At 34.6% G+C, this 11,653-nt stretch overlaps 1 protein-coding gene across 1 annotated transcript in view; it reads left to right on the top strand.

Annotated features, from left to right (window-relative positions):
* Positions 1-8,552: 8,552 nt before the first annotated feature.
* IL6ST (interleukin 6 cytokine family signal transducer) overlaps positions 8,553-11,653 on the top strand; it is a 39,423-nt gene continuing 36,322 nt past the window's right edge. The window contains exon 1 of the mRNA XM_028119056.2: positions 8,553-8,642. The gene's annotated coding sequence lies outside the window, so the exon portion shown is untranslated. The remainder of the gene's footprint in view (positions 8,643-11,653) is intronic.

Here is an 11,653-nt window from a genome sequence, read left to right as displayed (position 1 = left end):
TTTTGCCATTGATAATCTTCATTTGACATTCAGAGTCAAAGATGACTTATAGCTCATGTGTATGCTATTTTCTCTGTTTAGGAAAATCTTCACTTGTATTTCATTTCTGGGCCTTCCCGGACCCTTTGTGAATTGGGTTATTCTCTATGCTTCTGTAGCATTCTGTGCATATTCTATCTCTCTAAATTTTAAACTTCTTAAGAGCAAGACCTGTTTATTTGGCTTCAACTATGTGTTTTGTTTTATTTCTTAAGCTGTAGTGAAAACATAAATAGTCATCAAAATACTCTTTAAACCTTTTCATATGTGTAAAACAGTCAGTGATAATGTGTAGGGGGACTTGCCTGACTCTAAGGTCATAAACATAACTCTGTATTTTCCTCCCGTACTCGAAATCTAAAGATCCTTAATCTGGAGTGTGTATGTATGTGTAATGAAGTAGAACTCCATCTTTTTGCTTGTGGAGCCAGTTGTCCCAGTACTATTTATTAAATGGTCCTTTATTTCCCCAGTGATACGAGGTGCTTTTTTTTTTTTAATCAGATGATTAAATTCTTAAATATATATGGGTCTGTTTCTGGATTTTTTGTTTTATACCGTTGATCAGATTATTCACATGCAGTGCACTGTCTTAATTACTATAATGTTGTGGTGTGCCTTAATAGATGACAGGGCAAGTATTTTTTTATTCTTCCTTTTGAAAATGGGCTTTTGTTTATTATCTAATGTCTTATATGACATTTTAAATTGGTTTGTAAAGTTCTATAATAAACCACTTTGTAATTTAGGTTGAAGTTGTGTTACATGAAGATAATTTGTGAAGAACTAATGTCTATACTATGTATATTTTGCTTTCCATTCCATGGTATTTAAGTCTTAACTGATGAGCTGTTTAGTAAGGGTTTATAGTTTTCTGTATAAAGTTATTACATAGTTCTGATTAGATTTTTTCTTAGTTATTATAGTTTTTGATGTTGTGAATAGGATTTTTTCTTTTACATTTTAATTGGTTATTGCTGGTATATAGGAGAGCTATGTTTTTTGATGATCTTTTGTTTAACTATTATGTTAAACTCTCAGTAGTTGTGGTAGTTTGTCATTTGATTCTTTTTCTTAAAAAATAATATCATCTACAAGCTTTTCTTTTTCCATTTTTATATCGTCATTTGTTCTATTTTTGGTTAAGCCATCTAGAACAGTGTTGAATAAGTGATGACTCCAAGCATCTTGTTTGAATTTTGACTTTGATAGAAATGCTTCCAGTTTTTATTTTTGAATATGATGTTTGCTGTAGGTTTCTGATAACGGATTGTGGCAGCAACAGCAAGAGCGGCACTGATTAACAACAGATTACCGTTTATTGAGTACATACTATGAGCCAGGTAGATTGTAAGTGCTTTATGTTTATTGACTTATTCAATCTTCACAAAAGTCCTAGGTAGTGTGTGGGTAGGTGGTGGTGTTATCCTCATTTTACAGATAAGGAAAATGAAAGTGAGGGATATCAAATAACTTGGCTAAGATGTTTTACAAAAAAATAAAGAGTTGGGATTTGAACAAAGGCAGTCTGATTCCAGAATCTGTCCTCTTCTTTGTTACACTTCATCAAGATAAGGATGGTGTCTTTCAGTCTTTGTTTTTTTGACACTTTTGTTATTATTTTTAAATTTTAAGTGAACAGTTGTTGAATATTATCAGATGATTTTCAAGCATCTGTTGGAATGACTGTATAGTTTTCTTAATACAGTGGGCAATATTTTATCTTTTTGCTTAATGGACCATACTTATACTTTTAGCCATTTTTTTTAAAGATTTTTTAAATTAATTTATTCGCGGGAGAGAGCACGAGCAGGATGGGGGGAGGGGTAGAGGGAGAGGGAGAAGCAGACTCCCCACTGAGCAAGGAGCCTGACTTGGGGCACCAACCCAGGACCCTGGGATTATGACCTGAGCCCAAGGCAGATGCATAACCAACTGAGCCACCCAGGCGCCCCTATTTTTAGGCTTAATACTTGTTAGTATTTATGGGGGTTTTTTTGTTGTTGTTTTCATGTATGTTGCTAAAATTAATTTGCAAATGCTTTAATTAGGATTTGTCACACCAATATGCGTAATAGTTTGACAGTAGTTTTATCATGTAATCCTTGCTTGATTTGGTATCCAAACGACTAGGCAGCTTGCACTTAGGGCCAAAATGGGATAAGGAGGGTAAGATTTACCCTTCTGCCTGAAACAATCATAAAACAGAAAAACACATGAAACAGTGATAATCAAGACTTGACACTGAATAACGAAAGGCAGTGGTCTTGATAGATGGGAAACAAATAAGATGAATCCTGTGATTGCACTAGCCTACTACCTTGAGAAAGTTTCCAGGCCATGGCACAGGTAGGGGGAATCCAGGGTCAGCTCTCTGGATTCTCTTTGACCTGTGGAAATGGCTGGGAATACCAAAGGAGCTAGAGTTCACAAAACAGAATACTAGAGGACTCTTGAAAGCTTCAGAGGTCCCATTCAGCTATTCACCTGAGTACTGACCAGTGCATGCATGTAAAGAAATTACTACAGACCAGGGAAAGAACCTCCTGGAGGCCGTAAAGGTAACAGGACTTGGTGCTTCCATTGGGTCAGGAAAGGTTCCTGTCCTCACCAGCCAGGTTGGAAACCATTTGACTCATGGGATATTGGATAGAGACAAAGAAGGATCCTGCCTCAGTAGTAGGAAATAAATCACCCTAGAATAAGCATTGCTCCAGTCCCACCCAGTATATTTTAAGTTTTTGTTTAAATTCCTGGGATTTGAACATGATATTAATTTCAGGTTTACAATATAGTGATTCAACGCTTCATACTACACCCAGTGTTTGTCACAAGTGCACTCTTTAATCCCCATCATCTATTTCACCCATCCCCCCATGCATCTCTCCTCTGGTAACCATCAGTTTGTTTTCTATAGTTAACAGTCGGGGGGGCGCCAGCGTGGCTCAGTCAGTTAAGCATCTGCCTTCAGCTCAAGTCATGATCTCAGGGTCCCAGGATCAAGCCCTCCATCAGACTACCTGCTCAGCAAGGGGTCTGCTCCCTCTCCCTCTGCCTCCCCCCCCCACTTATGCTGTCTCTCTCAAATAAATAAATAAAATCTTTTTTTTTAAGTTTGTTTCTTTGCCTTTCTTTTCTTCCCCTTTGTTTTGTTTCTCAAATTCCATATATGAGTGAAATCATACGGTATTTGTCCTCTCTGACTTATTTCACTTAGCATAATATTCTCCAGTTCCATCCACGTCATTGAAAATGGCAAGATTTCATTCTTTTTGATGGCTGAGTAATATTCCTCTGTGTGTGTGTGTGTGTGTGTGTGTGTGTGTGTGTGTGTGTGTGTACACGTGTACATATATATGTATGTATATATGTACACACATTTTCTTTATCCATTCATCAGTCAGTGGACACTTGGGCTATTTCCATGATTTGGCTGTTAAAGATAATGCTACTATAAACATCGGGGTGCATGTATCCCTTTATATTAATATTTTTGTATTCTTTGGGTAAATACCTAGTTACCAGTGTATCTTAAAAGCAAGACCTGGGGGCGCCTGAGTGGCTCAGTTGGTTAAGCGACTGCCTTCAGCTCAGGTCATGATCCTGGAGTCCTGGGATCCGAGTCCCGCATCGGGCTCCCTGCTCAGCAGGGAGTCTGCTTCTCCCTCTGACCCTGCCCCCTCTCATGCTCTCTCTATCTCATTCTCTCTCTCAAATAAATAAATAAAATCTTAAAAAAAAAAAAAGCAAGACCTGAAAGGACCATACTGTTTCCAAGTAACTTAACTGTGTCCTGGAACAAAGTTCAAGAGTATAGAAATACAGGGGCGTTTGGGTGGCCCAATTGATCTTTAAAAAGAAAAGATTATAGAAATAGAAAAAAACCCAGTACAGATGCAGTAGCAAATAAGGTGAAATTCAGTATGCAACATCCAATCAGAAATTATTAGGCATGTAAGAGGCTTGAAAGTACAATGTATAATAAGAAAAATTAATTAAAACTAACCCAGAGCTGACATAGATGTTAGAATTACCAAAGAAATTAAAAGTTATTATAACTGTGTCCTATATGTTCAAAAAGTTAGGTAGAATTATAGAATATATGAAAAAGACCCAATTAAACATTTAGAGATGATAAATATGTGTGAAATGAAAAATACACAAGTTAGGATTCATGGCAGATTAGACATGCAGACAAAAAGATCAGTAAACCTAAAGACACAGCAGTAGAAATTATAAAACAGAAAAAAAGGAAAAAGTGGACTGAGCTTCAGTGAGCTGGGGGACTACTTCAAGCATCCTAATAATACATGTTATTAGATCCTCAAGGGTAGGAGCAGGAGGGTCAGAGATAAATATACTCAAAGAAATAATGGCCACAATTTTTCTAGATTTGATGAAAACTATTGAAACTAGCAGATCCTAGAAGTTCCACAAACTCTTAAGCACCAGAAACATGACGAAAACTTTACCAAGGTGCATTACAGTCAGATTGCTCAAAATTAGTGATAAACTAGTTATAAAAAAACTTATATGCATCCAGAGGAGAAAAGAGACTTTTCATACAAAAGAAGAAAGATAAGGATGATAGTAGATCTCTCATTAGAAACAGTGCATGCAAGAACTTAATAACTACATTTTTAAAGTACTGAAAGAAAAATGTATTGATTGAGAATCTATATCTAGTGAAAATATCTATGAAAAATAATAATGAAGTATTTTTAGATATATAGAAACTTAATCCATCACCAGCAGACCCACACTTAAATAATAATAAAATAATAATAATCCTTCAGACAGAAGGAAAATATTAGACGAAAATGTAGACCTTAGACGTAGGGTGAGAAGCTCTGGAAATGGTAGTAGACATGGATGTATACACAAGATATTTGTATTATTGAAATCTCTTTTAAAATAATTTAAACAAAAACAATGACAGTATGGTTTACAACATATATAAGGTACATCTGAAGTTTATAAAATATGTAAAAGTAAGTTGTATGCCAAAAATAGCGTAAAGATCCAGAGGGGAGAAATGGATGTGTACTCTAGTATACTTTACTGTGCATGAGGTGCTGTAGACTGATAAGTTTAAGATGTATACTATAAATCTTAGAGTAGTCACTAAGATAACAAAACAAAGAATTAATAGCTTATAAGCCAAAAAGAAAGACAAAATGGAAATCATAAAAAATATTCACTTAACCCAAATGACAGAAATAGAAGAAGAGAGAGAACAGAGATCAAATAGGTAGAAAGCAAATATAAAGATGATAGCTTTAAACCTAACTATATCAAGAATGATATTAAATATAAGTGGCCTGAAAGCAGAGGTTATCAGATTAGATACAACTGTACGCTACCTACCAAAACAAAACATAACAAAAAACAAAGCTCTTTAAATATGAAGAAAGAAATAGGTAAAATATAAAAGAATGGGGAAAGATATACCATGATAACTCTAATGGAAGAGAAGATTAGATGTCTATAATGATGTCAAAGTAGATTTCAGAGCCAAGAATATGACCATTGGTAAAGAAAGTCATTGCACAATGATATAAGAGTCACTTCATTGAGACCTTACATTTATGTGCCTAATAATGTAGCTTCAAAATAGGGCAAAATCTAAAGAACTGCAAGAAGAAATAAATAAAGCTACAGTTATATTTGGGGATATCAAACCCCCTTTTCAGTAATTGATAGAGGATATAGACAGAAAATGACTAAAGATATAGAAGATTTGAATAACACTATAACCAGATTGGCCTGATTGACATTTATATAAAACTCCATCCAGCAGTAGCCATGGTTTTTAACTACACACAGAACACTGATTTCAATACTTAAAAGTAAATAGATCAATGGAACAGAATAGAGCAGAAATTGGGTAATTAGAGCTCACAGGTAAAATCCAGGGTGCCTCCTATTTTTGTAAAGTATTGTTAGGACACAGCAACACCCGTTTGTTTATATATTATCTATGGTTGCTTTTGTGCTACAACAGCAGATGGTGTAGTTCCAGCAGAAACATTGTGGTCTACAAAGCCTAAAACATTTATTCTCTGGACCTTTACATGAAAAGTTTGCCCGACCATGGAATAGAGAGGACATAAATAGACCCACACATATATGGATAACTGATTTTTGATGAAAGTGTAAAGGCAATTCACTTGAGAAAGGGTAGTTTTTCTACAAATAGTTCAGAAACAATTCGCTACCCATATGTAACAAAATGAACTTGAATACCTGCTTTATACCATATATAAAAATTATCTCAAAATAGTTGATAGACTTAAATATAAAACCTAAAACTATAAAACTTTTAGCTAGAAGATATAGAAGACCTTTGAGACTTTGGGTTAGGCAAGGATTTCTTAGATACAATACCAGAAGTACTAGTTAATAAATTGGACTTGATTAAAATGAAAATTTCTGCTCTTTAAAAAGCACAGTAAAAGAATGGGAAGATAAGCCACAGATTGGGAGAAAATACTTAAAAAAGGATTTTCTAATAAAGACCTTGTATATAGAATTTTATTTTTTAAAACTTTCTAAACAATATTGAGAAAACAACACACCCAGTTTAAAAACGAGCAAAATATTTGAACAGACACATCACCAAAGAAGAATATGAATATATACCTACCATAGATATGACCTAGCTAGTCTACTAGGTATTTTCCCAAGAGAAATGAAAGCTTATGCCCATACAAAGACTTGGGACTAGTTATATTACAGTATATTTATTCCACTATTATGCACCTGCTTACAGCAAGAAAGTCAGTTTATCTATTCAACAAAGATACTGAGGTGCTTACTATGCTGGGTGTGATTCTTGATGGTAGGAAGGTAGGAGGGAACAAAACAGACAAAATTTCTTGCCTACTTTGCTAACATTCTATTTTAGGTGCACAGACAATGAGTTAGTTTCCCAGGGCCGCTGTAACAAAGTGCCACAAACTGGGTGACTTAAAATAACAGGAGTATATTCTCTTAAGGTTCTGGAGGCCAGAAGTCCTTCTGAAACTCTGGATAGAATCATTCCTTTCCATAGCTCCTGGTGGTAGCCCTTAGTTAGTCCTTGGCATTTCTTAGCTTATAGCTACATCACTCCAGTGCCTGCTTGTGTTGTCACACAGCATTGTGCCTGTTTGTTTCTGTTTCATAACAACAACCAGTCATACTGTATCAAGGGCCCACTCTGCTCCTTTATGACATCTTAACTAATTACATCAGCCACAGCCCTATTTCCAAACAGGGTCACATTTTGAGATACTGAGGGTTAGGACATCAACATATCTTTAGGGAGGAAAACTCAATTCAACCTATGACAGCCAATAAAATAAGTAAACTATTTTAGAACAGGGGTTGGCAAACTATGGTCTGCAGTCCAAATCTAGCATGCATCCTATTTTAATAAATAGTTTTATTAGAATTCAGCCATGCCCATTTGTTTACATACTATCTATAACAAAGTCGCCTAGTTGCAACAGAGGCCTTAATAGCCACAAAACTTAAAATATTTATTATCTGGCCCTTTACAAGAAATGTTTGCCAAGTCATTTTAGAAAGTGGTAAGTGCCCTTGAGAAGAAATAGGAAAGGGGGATAAGCAATACTGGGTGGTCAGGGAAGACCTGTATGAGAAAGTGAATTTGAACAAATGCTATAAGTAGAATTAATTTTTATGTATTGACTTAGAAATATATCCAAATGTAGTAAATGAAAAAAGCAAGTTATAGCACATTTTTGTGATCCCATTTTTGTAAAAGTATATATTTATACAATGTTGTAATATATAAATAGAAAATTTTGCAAAAGTATTCACCAAATTGTTCACATTAGTTACCTTGGCGGGATTATAGGGGACTTCTACATGATGTATTTTCAACTTCTCTTCATTTGAGAACTTAAAAATAATTATTTCTTTTGCATTTTAATATATCATTGTAAATTTAATTTCTTATATATTAAATTATATCAAAGGCATAATATGTGTGAAACAGTAATGGAGGATTGAACTCCTTGCCTAAGTTTGAAGTTATCATTTACATTTCAAAGAGGAACCACCATTACTTACACTAGAATTTAACCTAGTACTGAAATATAAACTGAATTTTTATGTCTGTGTGCATAAAATAGTATGGCAGTTGAAGAGTCAGTAGCTTTAACTGCTAGTGAAAGGTAAAAGGTATGATTCTCTTAAAGATTTGCTTTAACTGCTTTTGTCAGATTCAACAAAATGTCCCTTTCATGTTTCTGTGATATTAAATGAACATCAGGGAAGTTTGAAGTAGGCATGGAGGAGCTGATAATGTTTCCAAGTATTTTTTCAAAACAACAGTGGGATGTTTAAATATTGTTATACGAGTGTTTATGGGATTGTTTTATACTGAGGTTCAGAAGGTATCTAAAATGGGATACTTTCAGGAAGGCTTACAGCAGGCAAGGATTTAAGAAGAATGCATATTATTATCAAAGCCAGCTTTCTGAACAAGGCTCTCCTCTCTTTATAGTGAGACCTAATGAAAAGAGCATGACTTTTGGAGGCAGAAGACTTAGTTTCAAGTCCCTGTTTCTTCACTTCCTAATTTTGTGATTTGGGTAAGTAACTTAACCTGTCAGAATTTTTCTTTTGTGAAGTTCCAGTAATTAATCCTTGCCATTCAAAAACCATTGGATGTACAACACCATGAGTGGACCCTAAGGTAAACTACAGACTTAGGGTGGTTAAAGTGTGTCAATATAGGTTCATCCGAGGTAAAATATACTGTTCTGGTGAGTGATACTGATAATAGGAGAGGCTGTGCATATGTGGGGGTAGAGGGTATGTGGGAATTCTCTGTATCTTCTTCTCAATTTCATTTTAAGCCTGAAGCTGTTCTAAAAATATAAACTCTTAAAATAATAAAATAATGATTCCTGCCCTACCAGCCTCCTTCTCTAGGATATTAGGAGAATCAGGTGGAGTAATTTACATAAAAGCACTTGTGTAATGTAAAGTAGTATACAAGTGTTACTATGAATTAATAATTAGTAATAATAGAGCAGAGTTGGATAATTTTTAAAATAATAATTAGTTAATATAATGTAGGTATGACTAACTCTTTGCAGATTTATTCAGACTAACACTGTAATGTGTGTACATGATACCATATTGAAATTTTCCTCATCCTGATCCCTACCCAGCTTATTTATTCAACAAACATTACTTTGCCTTCTTTTTGGCAATTGTAGTTCATCTACTAGTAGTTCTACCATTATAGGAGTAATGTTACCATAGTAACTAAGTTTATATTGACATTCTTCCTCCCCTGAAATCTATATCTAAATATATTACTCATACTTTTTCATTTTGTCCTTGCATCAAAGTAAAAAAAAAGACTCAAAAATCGTAATCTATAAGTAACAAAAAGAATTTATGAAGGGCAAAACTATTAAATATTTATCAGTTATAACTCCAGTGCATTTTCTCCCACTTAAGAAAATTCATGGGAATGAAAATGAATAAGAGTGATCAACTATAGGGATAATCTTGATTTGTTTTAATTTTTAAAAATCATTTGTAAACTTTATTACTTTAACAATAGTGAATTAGTTGTGATGCATCTTACAGCACCTTTCAGCACATTACCGTGTTTGAACCACCATAGTTGAGGAGGTGCCACTCTAGAAGGACCACTCAGTGCTTGGAATAAACCTTCCCTGTATCTCTGCTTAGTAGTTAATGTTTTGGTTTCATAGAATCTTCCAAAATAAGATGCAAATTTCAAGGAAAATCATTGTATGCAATATGTGGTTATAATATATACATGGAAAATTCTGCCAGAGATGCGGGAAGATAATGTGTACTGTTGTCAAAATGAAAAGAGAGGAACAGTATGCACTATACTGTCAATTTTGTCCACTTTAAAACAAGATAAGCCCCCAAATGAAGTTGACTATATTGCATTTAATATTTTAGGTAGTGCTACTGTGTTCCATCTCTTAGGTTGGGACTTTGAAAAGATCTTTCTTCATCACATCTCAATGACAATCCTTTAAAAATTAGGAAATGTTACCTTTTTTTTTTTAAGATTTTATTTATTTGAGAGAGAGCGTGCGCACAAGCAGGGGAGGGGCGTAGGGAGAGGGAAAAGTAGACTCCCGGCTGAGCAGGAAGCCTGACTCAGGGCTCAATCCCAGGACCCTGGGATCATGACCTGAGCTGAAGGCAGGTGCTTGATGCTTAACTGATGGAGCCACCTAGGCGTCCGTCCCAGGAAACGTTACTTTCTAACTATTAAAATGTGAAAACTTCTTTGCCTGTTTTCCTTTTATATACTGTGTTTCATGGCCCTGCTTAGATAAATCTAATTGCTTTGTGGTAACTATAAATACCTTTATGGGACCTCTTGTGTCAGAGTTTTGTTCTAAGAATATAGTGCATCAATGAAAAGATTGCCAGTTTCCAGGAACTATAGAGAATCCTCTCCACAGTGTGAACAAGGTACTTGGTGTGGGTGGTCAGGGTGGCATGACCACATACTGCTCTACCAGCATGCTCAGATATTTTCTTCATTTTGTTTTGATGAACAGTTGAATGATGTGGATTTTTCTGATACGGGACTATTTGAAGTTAGGAAGTAAATAAAACAGGTGGAGGAAAATGGTTCCTACAACTTCATTCTTTTATCCTGAGCAAATTATAGAGTGACTGTTACATGGGTAGGGAGTACATAAAGTCAAGTTAGTATTGATATTTAATAAAAAAACACTGTATTCCAAATGCAGTACTGTGATGAAGCCCTCATCAAGAAGTTGATAGTTTTATTTGGGAGAGAGTTTACACAAATATTTTTTAATTTAAATTTAGTTTTTGACTAAGTACTGAAGTCACATGGTACAACATTGGAAAGGTGCAAGGAGTATATGGTAGAGCATCTCCTCCCTACCCTGGTATCTCATCCAGTGGCAGCCAGTCTTTGAGTTTTTATCCTTCTAGAGGTATTTTATGCGTATATAAGGAAATGAGTGTGTGTTTTGTCTTTTTTTGGTTTCTCCCCACAAATAAATACACTGTTCTCTACCTTAACAGTATTTTATTTTTTTATTTTATGTATTTTAGATATCATTACACATCTCTAGGTAGAGATCTAGAGCGTCCTCATTTTTTTCGTAGCTACTTGTATGCTATATTTGGATGTACCATAATTTAACTAGTCCCCTATTTGTGCATCAACCTTTTATTATTAAAAACTGCTATAGTGAATAACCATATATGTATTGTTCTGCTCATATCTGTAGGATAAAATACTAGAAGTAGAATCATTAGATTCAAACATATAGATATTTTAATTTTGATCGATAATGCAAAACTGGGCATACACCTTATCTGGATAGTTGTTTTATTTATAATTGAGCTCTAATTTACAAACAGTAAAATTCAGTTTTAAATTCCCACAGTTTGTTGGGAAGCTTATGCCATTTTAGACTGTAAGTGCAGAGTTGAGAATGCCTTTATGTCATAGTCCCAAAATACTGTGTTGATAGTTTTTTATTTTTTATATTTTTGCCAAAACTGGAAATGATACTGGGGTCGTTTTGTTTTGTTTGTTTACTGTTTTTTACTAAGT

This window comes from Eumetopias jubatus, unplaced genomic scaffold (assembly GCF_037043125.1).
Source record: "Eumetopias jubatus isolate StellerSeaLion01/CBP00866 unplaced genomic scaffold, mEumJub1_p1.0 scaffold_5, whole genome shotgun sequence".
Taxonomy (NCBI): Eukaryota; Metazoa; Chordata; class Mammalia; order Carnivora; family Otariidae; genus Eumetopias; species Eumetopias jubatus.
This window is presented reverse-complemented; position numbering and strand designations above follow the sequence as displayed.